Raw genomic sequence first — 18,260 nt, forward strand, 5'->3', positions numbered from 1 at the left:
TGCGCCGCCCTATCTCGTGGACGACTCGGGGACCCCCCTGACTTGTTCCCGACACCAAAAATTCTTATAAATACAGAAACCTCCAGAAAATAACCTACATCGGGAGTTCCGCCGCCACCGCAAGCCTCTATAGCCACCAAAAACCAATGGGGACCCTGTTCTAGCACCCTGCCGGATGGGGGGTCCATCACCGGTGGCCATCTTCATCATCCCGATGCTCTCCATGATGAGGAGGGAGTAGTTTACCCTCGGGGCTGAGGGTATGTACCAGTAGTTATGTGTTTGATCTCTCTCTCTTGTGTTTTTGATTCGGCACGATCCTGATGTATCGCGAGCTTTGCTATTATAGTTGGATCTTATGATGTTTCTCCCCCTCCACTCTCTTGTAATGGATTGAGTTTTCCCTTTGAAGTTATCTTATCGGATTGAGTCTTTAAGGATTTGAGAACACTTGATGTATGTCTTGCATGTGCTTATCTGTGGTGACAATGGGATATTCACGTGATCCACTTGATGTATGTTTTGGTCATCAACTTGCGAGTTCTATGACCTTGTGAACTTATGCATAGGGGTTGGCACACGTTTTCGTCTTGACTCTCTGGTAGAAACTTTGGGGCACTCTTTGAAGTTATTTGTGTTGGTTGAATAGATGGATCTGACATTGTGTGATGCATATCGTATAATCATACCCACGGATACTTGAGGTGACATTGGAGTATCTAGGTGACATTAGGGTTTTGGTTGATTTGTGTCTTAAGGTGTTATTCTAGTACGAACTCTGGCATAGATTGAACGGAATGAATAGCTTCGTGTTATTTTACTACGGGCTCTTGAATAGGTCGATCAGAAAGGATAACTTTGAGGTGGTTTCATACCCTACAATAATCTCTTTGGTTGTTCTCCGCTATTAGTGACTTTGGAGTGCCTCTTTGTTGCATGTTGAGGGATAGTTATATGATCCAATTATGTTATTATTGTTGAGAGAACTTGCACTAGTGAAAGTATGAACCCTAGGCCTTGTTTCAACACATTGTAATACCGTTTGTGCTCACTTTTATCATTAGTTACCTTGATGTTTTTATATTTTTCAGATTACAAAAACCTATATCTACCATCCATATTGCACTTGTATCACCATCTCTTCGCCGAACTAGTGCACCTATACAATTTACCATTGTATTGGGTGGGTTGGGGACACAAGAGACACTTTGTTTTGGTTGCAGGGTTGTTTGAGAGAGACCAACTTCATCCTACGCCTCCCACGTATTGATAAACCTTAGGTCATCCACTTGAGGGAAATTTTCTTCTGTCCTACAAACCTCTACACTTGGAGGCCCAACAACGTCTAGAAGAGGAAGGTTGTGTAGTAGACATCAACGGGTGTGCCCGGGGCATTACAGCAATCCTCCCACTCGGGGTCTTTGCCACGACCCCATACTCGCCTAGGTTTCGAAGACTATTCCCAGTGGAGAGCAATCCTCCCACTCGGGGGCTTAGACGCGACCATGTACTCGCTTAAGTTTTAAGACTACTCTGAGTCGAGAGAAATCCTCCCTCACGGGGGCTTAGCCGCGACCCCATACTCGCCTAAGTTTCAAAATTACTCCAAGTGGAGAGCAATCCTCCCACTCTAGGGCTTAGCCGCAACCCCGTACTCGCCTAAGTTTCAAAGACTACTCCGAGTAGAGAAGCAATCCTCCCACTCGGGGGCTTAGCCGCGACCCCGTACTCGCCAAATTTCAAAATTACTTTGAGTGGAGAGCTATCCTCCCATTCGGGGGCTTAGCCGCGATCCCGTATTCGCCTAAGTTACAAAACTACTCCGAGTGGAGAGCAATCCTCCCACTCGGGAGCTTAGCCGTGAACCATTTCGCCTAAGTAACAAAATCACTCCGAGTGGGAAATGATCCTCCCACTCGGAGGGCTTAGCCGTGAACCAGCTTCGCCTAAGTCAAAAAATCTGAGCACACAAAACACTCTGAGAGCGGGAAAGCAATATTTGGATAAAACCACCGAGTTCGGATAAATCCGATAAGTTTTAGAACTGCAAGCAAAAGTACTCTGGCGTTTGGCCCAAAAGAGTTTAATGGTTACACGTTCACTCGGCATTCCAAGGCAAATAAATTCAGATCATTAAAGTTTTTTTCACTCGGCGGGAGGAGGACTCGCTGGCTCGATGAAGGTGTCCAAGTCGATGTTGTCAGCTATGCGAGTGGCTACTTCTATGACAGTCTCCATGAATGATTCAAACTGAACTTTCTTCGTGTTCGCCACTTGGAGAGCCTTCAACTTCTCTTCTTTGGCATCCTTGCAATGAACTCTGACGAGTGAGAGGGCTATGTCAGCTCCACTGTGAGCAGCTGATTTTTTTCCAGGCCTGCACTCGATTGGGGACTTCATTGAGTCGAGTCATCAATGACTCGAGGTTGTTCTGAAGTTTGTCCTCTGGCCACAGCTCTTGGTCTATTCTTGTCAGCGCAACCTTCAATCGAGTAATGTACTCCAAGACATTGTTGAGACGAGCTTCAAGTCGCATCACATTCATCGCAGCTTCGTCCTTGATGAGTGACTTTGTGGGGTCCAAGCCTGGTTCAATCTGTTCAGTCTCCTGCTCAAAATTTTGGCAGAACTCTGGACAAAGAAAGAAAGTATGGGTCAGTAGCAGCATTATCTGGAAGTGTCTGAATTCACTCGGACGAAGAGATTTACCTTCAAGCATGATGTACATCTTCTTCGTGATACCTCCCAAGTAGACCTCCAGCTCATCCCTCTTCCAAGTGAGCTTGTCCACCTTGTCAGCTAGGGCCACCTTCTCCTCTTTCAGTTGTGTAGCTTCCTTCTTCGTCTCGTCGACAACAGTATTCAGATTAGCATTTTCCTCTTCTAGTTTGCCGACTAAAGCCGACTTTCTCTTAGCTAATTCAGTTTTCTCATGCGCCACCTTTTGCGCCCCCGCAAGATCATTGTCCTTCTTCTCCAATGCCTGCTTCATGGTGTCTAAAGAAATAGCGTTCTTCAGTCGTGCTTGGAGTTAACGGTTTTCACTATGCACATCTGTTCGAGTGGATTCACTCGGTTCAAAGGATGAAAAAGAACAAACGACAAAGCATATAGTCAGAAAGACATTACCTCCCATGGTCCTCACTTCATCTTAGGCCTTCTTTAGATTCGTCCTGGCATGCTCCAAATCAAGTTGGAGTTGGATCTTCTCCTTCTCCAAAGCAGCATATTGAGTCCCAAGTTCACAAGACTTCTACAGTCAACAAAAGACAATTCAGTCGATGCAACAAAAGAGTTCAAAATAATTCAGTCAACAGGAAGGACCCTTTACTTCCGAGTGAAGAAGAGAAAATTCAAGTTCAAAAGAGTTCTAAGACCGCCGCCGAATCAAACATTCAACGCCGATCTTCGGGGCCACACCCAGTGGGTGCACTCAGCATGCCCCCACTGGATCGATTTCCCACTTGGTACGGCATGTCCTGCCTAAAATAATCCTTTGTTCCCAGACCCCCGTCGACTGCTTGCAGTCGACAACGGTCTCGGGGACTACACCCAGTGGGTGCACTCAGCGTGCCTCCACTGGATCGATTTCCCACTCGGCGTGGCCCGACCGACCCAAGTGAAGAGCTACAAACAACATGTTCTAAAGACCCCCGCCGAATCAAACATTCGATGGCGGTCTCGGGGACTACACCCAGTGGGTGCACTCAGCGTGCCCCCACTGGACCAGGAATCCACTTGACACGACCTGACTGACTCGAGTGGAAGAATTACACAGAAGAAGAAAAACACCTAGTGGGTGTACAGATGCAAGGCACAGACCCAAGATAGATGCACATTAAAGGTTCCAAAATGCTTATCCATGGACATCTTACGAATAATAAAGCATCAGTTTTCAGGTAGCATATCCTAACAGAGCAAGGTTCAAGCTCAAAAGCCAATTGGGAATCAACTTACAATAGTACTTACTTGGACGTTCGTTTGAAGGGCAGAACTAGCATCGTAGGCCGCCTTGTTGTTTTCATACACCACCTTCAACCTCTCCATCATCAAGCCTGCTTGGATCATGGCCTCCTTGGCAGCGCCAGTCTGGTCCTCCAGGACGTGATGTAGATCGAATCTAGTCGACACGGGAGTTGATGACGAAGCTGGAGGAGTCAGCGTTTGAGGCTACCCAGTTGGACCGGAAGTTTGAACAATCGATGTAGGAGGCTGGTCAGTCGATAGAGGCATAGCAAAGGAAACAACAGCTCGAGACGCGTCGCCAAGTTCTTGAACAATGGGCTCGCACGGCGGGTGAGACGCCCGGCCGGAAGGCACTCTCTTGCTCAAGGTCCTGCCCCTTCTTCTTGCACTCCTCGGAGGTTCATCCTCATCATCGTCCGGGATTTGGATAACATTTGTTGGCACTACAGTCAGTCGGCAATAAGATTCCAGTCGACCACCAAAATAGTCGACAAAGTGTAAACATGTCTGCAATATCATGCCTGCTCGAGAAGTGGCCATGTTTACAGTATCCGCGTCAGCTTGCTCCTCATCAATCTCCATGGGAGACGTCGCAGAAGTAGCGGCCCTGAAGGTCCAAAACATCATTTGGTCAAACAAACAAGAAGGTCCATAACAGCAATGAATGGAAAGGAAAACAAACACTTACATCGAAGCAATGGGCACAACCACCTTGATCTTGGGCAGAGTCTTCCGGGGTTTGGGCGGAGCGACTTTGGCTTGCTTCGCGGTCTTCTCAGTCGGTTACGGAGTCAACGTATGAGTGCACTTTGGAATCCTCCCACTCGACGCCGCTACCTTGCCATGGCCGCATGCAGGGTCTTGTGATTTCTTGGAGCATCGTTCGGAGCGTGGTGGTGACTCGACCTCCTCGCTGTCATCAGAGTCATCGCTGTCGTCGTCGCCGTTGTCTGCATAGTCAATTTCGTCGCTCCCACCTTCACTCTCTACTCCTCCGAGGTGCTACTCTCCATTCGGTATAGGTGAGTACATGTTCGTGAAAACCTGCAAGACACAAGTCACAAATCTCAGTCGGATTCCAGAATAATTGCATATTGGAAAATACAAGACATAAACACTCGACAAATCGCGCCTGACCTCTCCTGGGGCGTTCTTGGTGTCGAATGGCAAGATCCTCTTGGCTCCATGGGGGTTTTCCTTATTGCCAGTGATGCTTCGCAGCCACTGAGCCACCGTCTCCTCGGTGACCTCCTTCGGTTGGGTCCGAGTGGTGTCTTCTGGGCCCGAGTACATCCACATGGGATGGTCACGAGCTTGCGAGGGTTAGATGCGTCGACTGAGGAACACCTCCAAGAGATACATGCCAGTCACTCCACCTTGGACCAACGCAACGACCGCGTCAAGCAAAATAGCTACCTCACCCTTCTCCTCCACGGATATAGTCAACGAAGGAGGGGTGTGGAGTCTCTCCAGAGAGAAAGGGGGAAGGCATGTCGACTGACCAGGAGTCAGGATATCCTTGCAGTAAAACCAAGTCAACTGCCACCCCCTAACTGATTCAGGAAAAGTCATAGGAGGAAAAGAGCTCCTACCTCTCAACTGGATCCCTAACCCCCCACACATCTGGATCACATGCGTCCTCTCATCAGTCGGATTAGCTTTCTTCACCGACTGAGATCGGCAAGTGAAGATGTGCTTAAACAATCCCCAGCGCGGATGGCACCCTAGGAAGTTTTTGCACATCGAAATAAACGCAACAAGATAAGAAATGGTGTTGGGAGGAAAATGGTGGATCTGAGCACCAAAGGAGTCCAAGAAGCCTCGGAAGAACGGGTGAAGGGGCAAAGAAAAACCTCGATCGATGTGAGTCGTGAGGAGAACGTGCTCGCCCTCACGCGGCTGGGGTTCTGTCTCCCTCTCTGGCAACCTCCAAGACCCCTCCGCAATCAGGCCATCGGCAGCGAGATTCACCAGATCCTCCTCCGTGACGGAAGAGGGGATCCAATCTCCCTGGATCCAACTAGGCGGCAGAGCGGACCGCGAGGTCGACCCCTTCGCCGCCTTCTTGCCCTTAGCCGTCGCCTTCTTGGCGTGTTCTAGAGCCGCAGTCTTGTCCTTCGCCATTGATGCGGAGCTCGAGAGGAGTGGGCTGAGGGGCGTGGCGCTGGGAGAGATGAGGCGGAGAAGCAGAGAGGAGAGGGTGTAGGATCGAGAAGAGGTGTCTAGAGGGGGGGTTATTAGACCCTCAACAATGAAATGTAGTAGTTTTTAATTTCTTTAAGTTAAGGTGGAGTTTTAGCACTAGTTTTAACATTCACAATACGTTTCAAGCAAGCATGCAAGAGTATATGAGCAACGGAAAGTAAAGCATGCAAGTTGCAAGAAAGTAAAGGGATGGGATTGGAGTGTGCAAACGGAATTGGAGACACAGAGGTTTTTGGCGTGGTTCCGATAGGTGGTGCTATCGTACATCCACGTTGATGGAGACTTCAACCCACGAAGGGTAATGGTTGCGTGAGTCCACGGAGGGATCCACCCACGAAGGGTCCACGAAGAAGCAACCTTGTCTATCCCACCATGGCCATCGCCCACGAAGGAGTTGCCTCACTTGGGTAGATCTTCACGAAGTAGGCGATCTCCTTTCCCTTACAAACTCCTTGGTTCAACTCCACAATCTGGACGGAGGCTCCCAAGTGACACCTAACCAATCTAGGAGACACCTCTCCAAAAGGTAATAGATGGTGTATTGATGATAAACTCCTTGCTCTTGTGCTTCAAATGATAGTCTCCCCAACACTCAACTTTCTCTCGCAGATTTGGATTTGGTGGAAAGATGATTTGAGTGGAAAGCAACTTGGGGAAGGATAGAGATCAAGATTCTTGTGGTTGGATTGGAATGTCTTGGTATCAACACATGAGTAGATCGTTCTCTCTCACACAATGAATGCTGGAAGTGTAGGCACGTTCTGATGGCTCTCCGCACGAATGGAGGAAGGGTGGAGGGGTATATTGAAGGAAATATGCCCTAGAGGCAATAATAAAGTTGTTATTTATATTTCCTTATATGATGATAAATGTTTATTATTCATGATAGAATTGTATTAACCGGAAACTTAGTACATGTGTGAATACATAGTCAAACATAGTGTCACTAGTATGCCTCTACTTGACTAGCTCGTTGAATCAATGATGGTTATGTTTCCTGACCATAGACATGAGTTGTCATTTGATTAACGGGATCACATCATTAGAGAATGAAGTGATTGACTTGACCCATCTGTTAGCTTAGCACGATGATCGTTTAGTTTGTTGCTATTGCTTTATCCATAACTTATACATGTTCCTATGACTATGAGATCATGCAACTCCCGAATACCGGAGGAACACTTAGTGTGCTATCAAACGTCACAACGTAACTGGGTGACTATAAAGATGCTCTATAGGGGTCTCCAATGGTGTTTGTGAGTTGGCATAGATCGAGATTAGGATTTGTCACTCCAAGTATCGGAGAGGTATCTCTGGGCCCTCCCAGTAATGCACATCACTATAAGCCTTGCAAACAATGTGACTAATGAGTTAGTTGCGGGATGATGCATTACGGAATGAGTATAGAGACTTGCCGGTAACGAGATTGAACTATGTATTGAGATACCGACGATCGAATCTCGGGCAAGTAACATACCGATGACAAAGGGAACAACGTATGTTGTTATGCGGTTTGACGGATAAAGATATTCATAGAATATGTAGGAACCAATATGAGCATCCAGGTTCCTCTATTGGTTATTGACCGGAGATGAGTCTCGGTCATGTTTACATAGTTCTCGAACTCGTAGGGTCCGCACGCTTAACGTTCGTTGACGATCGGTATTATGAGTTTATGTGTTTTGATGAACCAAAGATTGTTCGGAGTCCCGGATGTGATCACGGGAATGACGAGGAGTCTCGAAATGGTCGAGACATAAAGATCAATATATTGGAAGCCTATGTTTGGACATCGGAATGGTTCCGAGTGAGTTCGGGCATATACCGGAGTACCAGGGGGTTATCGGAACCCCCCGGGGAGTATATGGGCCCTAATGGGTGTTAGTGGGGAGAGAGAGAGAGAGAGGCAGCCAGGGAAGGCCGCGCGCCCCCTCCTACTCTGGTCTGAATTGGACTAGGAAGGGGTGCGGCGCCCCCCTTTCCTTCCTCCCTCTCTCCCCCTTCCTTCTCTCCTAGTCCACCTAGGGAAGGGGGGAATCCCACTCCCGGTGGGAGTAGGACTCCTCCAGGGCGCGCCATAGAGGGCCGGCCCTCCCCCCTCCTCCATTCCTTTATATACGGGGGAGGGGGCACCCCATAGACACACAAGTTGATCATTGATCTCTTAGCCGTGTGCGGTGCCCCCTCCACCATAATCCACCTCGGTCATATCGTCATAGTGCTTAGGTGAAGCCCTGTGCCGGTAGCTTCATCATCACCGTCATCAGGCCGTCGTGCTGATGAAGCTCTCCCTCGACACTCAGCTGGATCGAGAGTTCATGGGACGTCACCGAGCCGAACGTATGTAGATCGCGGAGGTGTCATACTTTCGGTACTAGGATCGGTCGGATCGTGAAGACGTACGACTACATCAACCGCGTTGTCATAACCCTTCCGCTTACGGTCTACGAGGATACATGGACAACACTCTTCCCTCTCGTTGCTATGGATCACCATGATAGCTCTTGCGTGTGCGTAGGAAATTTTTTGAAATTACTGTGTTCCCCAACAGTGGCATCCGAGCCAGATCTGTCGGCGTTCTGGGAACGGGGGTCCCCAGACTTGCCTGCCTGCGGCCTGCAGCATGGCTCAAAGGGGGGCCCAGCACGGCCCATCTTCACCAACGCAAACTCAAGACCCTCGCGAGGGGCCAAGCCTCGCGGGGCGGACGGCACGGAGCTTCCTCAGGCACGGCCTCACCAGGCTGGCTCGCGAGGAGGCGGAGAGATCAAGGCGGGGTACCTCGCGAGGTGCCCGTGACGCAAGCCATGACGACTCAGGGCGCCAGGCGGGTGCCAGCCCGCGCAGCGTCCTCCTTTCCTCTTTGGTGCAAAGGGGGCAAGCGCAGCCGCGGAGTACCGAGGAACCGGGCAAAGGTTGCCATTTCGGTGCAACGAGACCAAGACTAGGAGGACTACGAGACGGAGGTCACCGTGGAGCCCAAGACGGCGTCATCACCAGAGCTTTGCGCAGGCGAAGACTACTTTTGTCAGGATAGCTGATACTTGCTGTCCCCCTTCAAATTAGTCTGTCATTGTTGGCTCCCTTCTCGCTCAATATTTGGGAAGAGGACCAGGGCCTCTATAAATAGGACCAGCCACCCACATGGCAAGGGGTCGGCCGGTTGGAAGCAGAGAAAGAGAGAGAGAGAGAGAGAGAAAGGTGACTGAACTCCTCCCAGCAGTTCATCGCCCCAGCCAAGAACAGACCCTCGCGAGGCTGTTCTTCCTTGTATTGTTCATCATCATCAGCCCAAGAGGCAATCGACACACCACACGCTGGAGTAGGGTATTACACCACAATGGTGGCCCGAACCAGTATAAACCCTGTGTCTCTTGTGTTGTTCTTTCGATAGTTTTGATCCTAGCACAGCGGAGGGGTGCAGGTAGGTAGGAGGCGAAATCTCTATGCGCACCCCAATGTTCGAACCTCAAGGGTCTGTCGGAACCCGAAATCCGACATTTGGCGCGCCAGGTAGGGGTGTGCAGGAAATCTTTCACCACCCCGTTCTCCTCCGAACATCACGCTCATGTCTGACGCTCGTCGGGACCGCGTGGAGCGCCGGGCTGCCCTCGCTTCCCGCGTCGCCCAGACGGCCCCTGTCGGCGGGCATCCTCGCCGTTCCCCGTCACCTGCCGTCAACGCCGCCACCGGCCTGGTGGGGGACGAGCAGCAAGCATCGTCTCAGCATCCGTCCGTGCGGCAAGACGGCCGCACCGCAACTCCCTCGCTTGCCCCAGCTGGATCTTCGTCCCGCGCGCTCTGCGCGCCCATGGAGGCTCGGGCTGCACTCATCGCGGTGAACGAGCTCCTGCACTACCGTCCCGTCGACGACGTCTACAAAGAATGGCTCGACCGCGTCCGCGCCGCAGGGGGCTCTTCCGCGCCATCTGTTCCGCTGCACCGCACTCCGCCTCGCGCGGGCGAAGAGGCTCCGGCGGCGCCCCGGCGGCCTCCTCCTCAAGAAGACGCCATGGCTCCAAGGCGCGTGGCCCCTGGGCGGAACCCACTTCGTCAGGTGCCAGCGCAGCAAGAACAGAGCTGCCAAGAAGTCCCTCGCCCGCCAGAAGCTGCCCAGGCGCTCCCTGCGCCAGCACATCGCGACCATCCTCCTGCTCCGGCGCGTGGGGACATGCAAGACCAGGCTCTCCATCACCCAAGGCCTCCCGTGGCCATAGCAGGCTGCCGCGCCTACACCACCGAGCTGCGCAGCGTCGCGTGGCCAGGCAAGTTCAAGCCGGACCTGCCTCCTCGCTACGACGGCACGACCGACCCTGCGGAGTTCCTCCAGCTCTACGAGCTGGGCATCGAAGCTGCCAACGGATACAAGAAGGTCATGGTGAACTGGTTTCCCATGGCGCACAAGGACGGGGCCCGCACCTGGCTCCTGAACCTGGCTCCAGGCACAATCTCCTCCTGGGAAGAGATGCGCACCCGCTTCATCGCCAACTTCCAAGGTACTCGCGACCGGCCACCCGCCGTGAGCGACATGCGCCGCATCAAGCAACAACCCGGGGAGACCCTGCAGAAGTACATCCAGCGCTTCAACAACGCATGCCTCAAGATTCCCAAGGTGACTGAGGAGGCCATCATCTCAGCCTTCTCCGATGGCGTGCGTGACGTCAAGATGAAGGAGGAGCTGGCGATGCATGAAGACCTGTGCACTTCCTTGGAGCTGTTCAACTTGGCGAACAAGTGCGCCAGGGCTGAGGAAGGGCGTCTCTCCCTCCTCGAGCTGCCTGCCACAGACCCTGAAGAGAAGAAGCTCAAGGCCTAGGAAGTGAAGCGCAAGGGGGCTGCAGTGCTCGCGGCAGAACCAGACAGCAAGCGGGGCAGAGATCAGCCTGAACCTCCCAAGGGCAGCCGGTACTGCGTGTACCACGACCTCCACACTCACAACACCAGCGAATGCCAAGAACTCCGAGCCGTGCGTGAAGGAAGGATCGGCCGTCGCCCTGACCGTGGTGACCGGGGATACGGCCGAGGAGGAGGAAGGAACGCAGGGCGCTGGGAAGACCGTGGCCCGTGCCAGGGGTGGCGTGACCAACCTCGCGAGGATCGCTGGCAAGACCCACCTTGCGAGGGAGGCTGGAGGGATCAGCCTCGCGAGGATCGCCCACAGGGCAACGCAGGCATCCCGCCACTGCCGCCGCAGCCAAGGAGAAACGAGGACCGCCACTAGGACGAGGAGGCTGGGGGCTTCCAGGAGCCGCGCGCAATCGCCTGCATCCTGGGCGGAGCTCAAGCCCTAGCCTCTCAACGCATCTTCAAGCAGTTCACCCGCAAAGTGAATGCAGCCCTCCCCAGGCTCGAAGCCACGCGCCCTCTGAGGTGGTCGGCATGCGCCATCACGTTCAGCTCAGCGGACCAACTCAAGTGCGTAGCTACAGCCGGAGTCCTCCCGATGCTTTGCTCCCCAATCATCAGCAACGTGGTGGTCACCAAGACCCTCATCGATGGTGGGGCAGGGCTCAACATCCTGTCCGTAGAGACATTCAAGAACCTCCAAGTGCCCTACAGCCAACTCCAGCCAACCAAGCCTTTCTCCGGCATCACCGACGGCTCCACGGTCCCGATCGGGCAGGTCCGCCTCCCTGTCACCTTCGGGGCACGCGACAACTACCACACCGAGCTCATCGACTTCGACGTCGCTCACATCTGCCTGCCATACAACGCCATCCTTGGGTACCCAGCGCTGGCCAAGTTCATGGCCGTGACTCACCATGGCTACAACATCCTCAAGATGCCAGGAAGCGGCGGAGTCATCACGGTGCCCTGTGAAGAAAAGGACGCGGTGTGTTCCCTGGAGCGAGCCTTTTAGGCCGCATCGCTGGAAGACCCGGATCGCGGAAGCAGGAGGCTTCCCGAGGCTGCCCCCAAGAAGAAGAAGACATCGTCCGGCCTGGCCCCTCATGAGGCAGGCCCCTCTGGGTCCGTGCCTGCCCAGGGGGAACCTCCTTCCATCGCATAGGAAAGCGCGCCCAGTGCCCTCCTCAGGCAGGGCTCGGGGGCTCTCCCCTGGAGGGCCACCGACCTAGCTAGGGTCACGAGGGAGGCGCTGGGGCACCACATGGAGGCGTGTTTCGAAGCACGTTTCCCTCAAGAAGGAGCAAGGCAAGGAGATCCAGACCCACAGGAGTTCGTCAGCAAGGCCATTCAGGAGTTACAGGAGTCAAGAGTCATGAGAAGCGCCCGCCGCCTACCAGCAGTGGCTCCCCATCCAGGCGAGGATGGCGGGCTGCGCGTCTGCATCGACGTACCAGGGCTCAACCAAGTCGCCTCCCTGGAGCGCCTCTGGCCCTCGCGAGTGGGGCGCTGCGGAGGTCCACCCCACAGCTACGTTCGCATGCCTTACGGCTTGCCGAGCGCGGCTGACACACACCAGCGCCTCATGAGGGGCATCACGGAGGCACAAGAAGCCAGGCACTCCGCAGCCCTGGCGGAGATGAAGATGGCCCGCGAGGAACCGCCAGCGCCTCCGGAGCCTCCCGAGGCCCCTGGGCCTGGGGGCTCATGAGGATCGGCTCCCGCAGCCCACCGAGCCGGCTACACCAACACCCCTTCGTCTTCAACATCATCAGGTGACATCTTTCAAGTTTCACTTCCAGCTGGGAGCGCCCCCAGGGCTGCATTATTCCCAGGCCTCGTGGGCCCATCCCTGCGGCGTGTATCCCTTTACATTCCATGTTGTTAGCTTACCTTGTTGGGGGCGCCCTTCGGGCAGCCTGACCCCCAAGTCGCTCAGGCCTGACCCAGTGATCTCCGCATTCCCAGCATCTATTTGAACGAATCCACTCCTTCGCGGCTAATGTGCTTTACCTAGTTGCCTGCTCAGCTGACGCCAACTAACGGAGCTACTCCCAAACGGCACGACGCTTGCGCATGGGTTCGTCCCTGCAACGCCGACAAACCTGGATGGCTGAGCTCTGGCCGCGGCAGCCCCCCATAGCGCCACCTCGTCAAGCCTTCAGTGCCTCACTACCCTTCGGAAGCAACCAACGGCTGACCGTCAATCGTTATGGCAACCCCTTGCTTTTTCTATGATGAACCTGCAGGACCTCCTGAAGGAGCTGCGTCAGGTGAGGCTCTTGCTGCATTTCCTTCGCTCTCGTCCGGCGAACCGCTTGCACGTTAAAGGGGGGGTGCCTGAGCATTGTGACTCAGGGCTCCTACTGGCTCTCCATCCCTCACCCTCTAGCCTTGACCACGGCATCGCGACCTGGCATACCAGCGACGGCTGAGACTCTCTCGAGGGCCGGGACCCGAGGACGTAGAGCAGAAAGGGGAGGAAAGGCGAGAGGGGAGAGACACACGAGGACCTCGCCGAGCAACCTCGCGCCTGCCGATGCATGGACCCGGCCACACACCAGAGAGCGGCCCCTGATCCTCGAGATAAGTTATCGCCCGGAAGGGCCAGCTACCGTGGCACCATCCCTGCACCTAATGCTATCCCATGTTAGCGACGTCGCTCCCCTTTCTCACCGAACGACGGCTGCTTGGGTGCAAAAGGGGACCTCCTGAGCATCGCGACTCAGGGGCTCTTACTGGACTCCGGGTCGCTCACCTCCTGGCCTTGACCACGGCATCGCGACCTGGCATACCAGCGACGGCTGAAGCCGCCTTGGGACTGGGACCTGTCGGCGCAGAGCACCAAGCCCTCGTGAGGTTCGAAAGGGAGGACCGAGCTAAGACGGGATGAGCAACTCGCGCAAATCTACGACAAGGGTTATATTACCAAAATAGGATCATAGGCACCTTACAAGCCCCCACGGGGCGCATTTTTGGTTCCTCGCAGGGAACAGTTCCTAAAGAGACGCAAACTACGTGCATCGCTACAAAAGACGCCATCATCAACAGTGGGCCATCAAGTACCGACGCCAACCCCATCCAGATCAGAGTCGGCGGTGGCCTGACGAGCTCGCCCTGCTCCGGGAGCGGCGCCGGCTCGGGGGCTCGTAGCTGTCGTCGCTCGTCTCCGGAGTCACGAAGGGCTCGCCGGAGTCGCTGGAGCCTCCGACATCTCCACCGCCCGAGGAGCCGCCAAGGGAGCGGTTGGCGAGCCCAGTCCTCGTCGCAGCAGGGCCCTGGCCGCCTTCACCGGGGCAGCACTCCACCCAGCGCCCGTTCGCGTCGAAGACCTTGAGAAGCATCACCGAAGCACCATCGTAGTCCAAGTGGATCGTGAAGACGCCCCTTGTCCTGCAAACCCGGGCGATCTCTCTCCAGCCCCGGGTCATGTTGACCTCGCCCGGGGCGACGACCACGACCTCTGCCTCGGTCGCGAGGGTGCTGCAGCCAGCGTGCTGCAGCCAGAGCTCCAGGGGCTCCCCCTGCAGGATGACGGAGGCGAAGAAGGGAGGAAGACGGATCCAAGACTGAAGAGGAATGGCGACGTGGAGCACGAACTCTTGGGAGGAGCCCTCGGTGTGGACCCCAGGGGGGACGACCCACACCTTCGTGACCCGTCGGCGCCGACAGCGGCGCCGCCCGTGGCGGTCAGCATCAGCTCCTTCGGGGCCCTCGACGTGGGCGTACAATGGAAGCGGGAACCCCGGCGGCGCCCGCTCGCCCCAAGGCCTCGACACCACCTGAAGGGCCCCCTCGTTAGGGCCACGGTGGACATGCCGTTTCTTCGGCGGAAGTGGGTCTGGTCCCTCTCGGGGAGCCTTTCCCTTCTCTGCCGTCGAGAACCGGCGGATTGGAGCCATCACAGCAAGACGGAGCAAGAATCGGGAAGAAGGAGAAGCAAGGAGGGATGGACTGGAAGGGCGCACGACATTCCGTACTTATAACCGGCGGAGGCCAACCGCCGACCTCCACGATCGCAGGTAATCATGACTCGTTTTGCATGTAGGGACTTGTCCAATCCGTGCAGTTTCCGAGGCGCCGTGGGGAAGTGGAGGCGCCCACGTCCAGTCAACCGCCGCGCGACGCCCAAGGCCGCGGGCTGTTAGGGCCCGCGGCGCTTCGCTCTAGCCCTTCCGCCTCCCTGCACGGCCAAGTCCGGGCGCGCCTTGGGCCCGGGGGCTACTGTCGGCGTTCTGGGAACGGAGGTCCCCAGACTTGCCTGCCTGCGGCGTGGCTCAAAGGGGGGCCTAGCATGGCCCATCTTCACCAACGCGAACTCAAGACCCTCGCGAGGGGCCAAGCATCGCGGGGCAGACAACACGGAGCTTCCTCAGGCACGGCCTCGTCAGGCTGGCTTGCGAGGAGGCGGAGAGATCAAGGTGGGGTACCTCGCGAGGTGCTCGTGACGCAAGCCATGACGACTCAGGGCGCCAGGCGGGTGCCAGCCCGCGCAGCGTCCTCCTTTCCTCTTTGGTGCAAAGGGGGCAAGCGCAGCCGCGGAGTACAGAGGCATCGGGCAAAGGTTGCCATTTCAGTGCAACGAGACCAAGACCAGGAGGACTACGAGATGGAGGTCACCATGGAGCCCAAGACGGCGTCATCACCAGAGCTTTGCGCAGGCGAAGACTACTTTTGTCAGGATAGCTGATACTTGCTGTCCCACTTCAAATTAGCCCGCCATTGTTGGCTCCCTTCCCACTCAATATTTGGGAAGAGGACCAGGGCCTCTATAAATAGGACCAGCCACCCACATGGCAAGGGGTCGGCCGGTTGGAAGCAGAGAGAGAGAGAGAGAGAGAGAGAGAAAGGTGACTGAACTCCTCCCAGCAGTTCATCGCCCCAGCCAAGAACAGACCCTCGCGAGGTTGTTCTTCCTTGTATTGTTCATCATCATCAGCCCAAGAGGCAATCCACACATCACACACTGGAGTAGGGTATTACACCACAACAGTGGCCCGAACCAGTATAAACCCTGTGTCTCTTGTGTTGTTCTTTCTATAGTTTTGATCCTAGCACGGCGGAGGGGTGCAGGTAGGTAGGAGGCGAAATCTCCACGCGCACCCCAGTGTTCGAACCTCAAGGGTCTGCCGGAACCCGAAATCTGACAAGATCTATGCGTAGATGTTATATGCACGAGTAGAACACAAAGGAGTTGTGGGCGTGGGTATATACATATTGCTTGCGTCACTAGTTGATTCTCGATTCAGCGGTATTGTTGGATGAAGCGGCTCAGACCGACTTTACATGTATGCTTACGCGAGATTGGTTCTACCAACATGCTTCGCACATAGGTGGCTGGTGGGTGTCAGTTTCTCCAACTTTAGTTGAATCGGATTCAATGAATGGGGTTCTTTCTGAAGATCAAAAAGCAATCACTATATCGCGTTGTAGTTTTTCGTGCGTAGGTAAGAATGGTTCTTGCTCGGCCCATAGCAGCCATGTAAAACTTGCAACAACAAAGTAGAGGACATCTAACTTGTTTTTGCAGGGCATGTTGTGATGTGATATGGTCAAGATATGATGCTAAATTTTATTGTATGAGATGATCATGTTTTGTAACACAGTTATCGGCAACTCGCAGGAGCCATATGGTTGTCGCTTTATTGTATGAAATGCACTCGCCATGTAATTGCTTTACTTCGTCACTAAGCGGTAGCGATAGTCGTAGAAGCAATAGTTGGCGAGACGACAACGATGCTTCGATGGAGATCAAGGTGTCAAGCCAGTGACGATGGTGATCATAGCGGTGCTTTGGAAATGGATATCAAAGGCACAAGATGATGATGGCCATATCATATCACTTATATTGATTGCATGTGATGTTTATCCTTTATGCATCTTATTTTGCTGAGTTCGGCGGTAGCATTATAAGATGACCTCTCACTAAATTTCAAGGTATAAGTGTTCTCCCTGAGTATGCACCGTTGCTACAGTTCGTCGTGCCGAGACACCACGTGATGATCAGGTGTGATAAGCTCTGTGTTCACATACAATGGGTGCAAGCCAGTTTTGCACACGCAGAATACTCGGGTTAAACTTGACGGGCCTAGCATATGCAAATATGGCCTCGGAACACTGAGACCGAAAGGTCGATCGTGAATCATATAGTAGATATGATCAACATAGTGATGTTCACCATTGAAAACTACTCCATCTCACGTGATGATCGGACATGGTTTAGTTGATATGGATCACGTGATCACCTAGATGATTAGACGATGTCTATCTAAGTGGGAGTTCTTAAGTAATATGATTAATTGAACTTTAATTTATCATGAACTTAGTACCTGATAGTATTTTGCATGTCTATGTTGTTGTAGATAGATGGCCCGTGCTGTTGTTCCGTTGAATTTTAATGCATTCCTAGAGAAAGCTAAGTTGAAAGATGATGGTAGCAACTACACAGACTGGGTCCGTAACTTGAGGATTATCCTCATTGTTGCATAGAAGAACTACATCCTGGAAGCACCACTAGGTTACAAACCTGCCGTAGGAGCAATGCCAGATGTTATGAACACCTGGCAGAGCAAAGCTGATGACTACTTGATAGTTCAGTGTGCCATGCTTTACGGCTTAGAACCGGGACTTCGACGATGTTTTGAACGTCGTGGAGCATATGAGATGCTCTAGGAGTTGAAGTTAATATTTCAAGCAAATGCCCGTATTGAGAGATATGTAGTCTCCAATAAGTTCTACAGCTGTAAAATGGAGGAGAATAGTTCTGCCAGTGAACATATACTCGGAATGTCCGGGTACCACAACCACTTGACTGAACTGGGAGTTAATCTTCCTGATGATAGTGTCATTGATAGAGTTCTTCAATCAATGCCACCAAGCTACAAGAGCTTCATGATGAACTATAATCTGCCAGGGATGGATAAGACGATTCCCGAGCTCTTCGCAATGCTAAAGGCTGCGGAGGTAGAAATCAAGAAGGAGCATCAAGTGTTGATGGTCAACAAGAACACCAGTTTCAAGAAAAAGGGTAAAGGGAAGAAGGGGAACTTCAAGAAGAACAGCAAGCCAGTTGCTGCTCAAGTGAAGAAACCCAAGTCTAGACCTAAGCATGAGACTGAGTGCTCTACTGCAAAGGAACTGGTCACTGGAAGAGGAACTGCCCCAAGTATTTGGTGGAGAATAAGGATGGCAAAGTGAAAGGTATATTTGATATACATGTTATTGATGTGTACCTTACTAATGCT

The sequence above is a fragment of the Triticum dicoccoides genome, chromosome 4A (genome assembly GCF_002162155.2).
Source record: "Triticum dicoccoides isolate Atlit2015 ecotype Zavitan chromosome 4A, WEW_v2.0, whole genome shotgun sequence".
In the NCBI taxonomy this organism is placed as follows: domain Eukaryota; kingdom Viridiplantae; phylum Streptophyta; class Magnoliopsida; order Poales; family Poaceae; genus Triticum; species Triticum dicoccoides.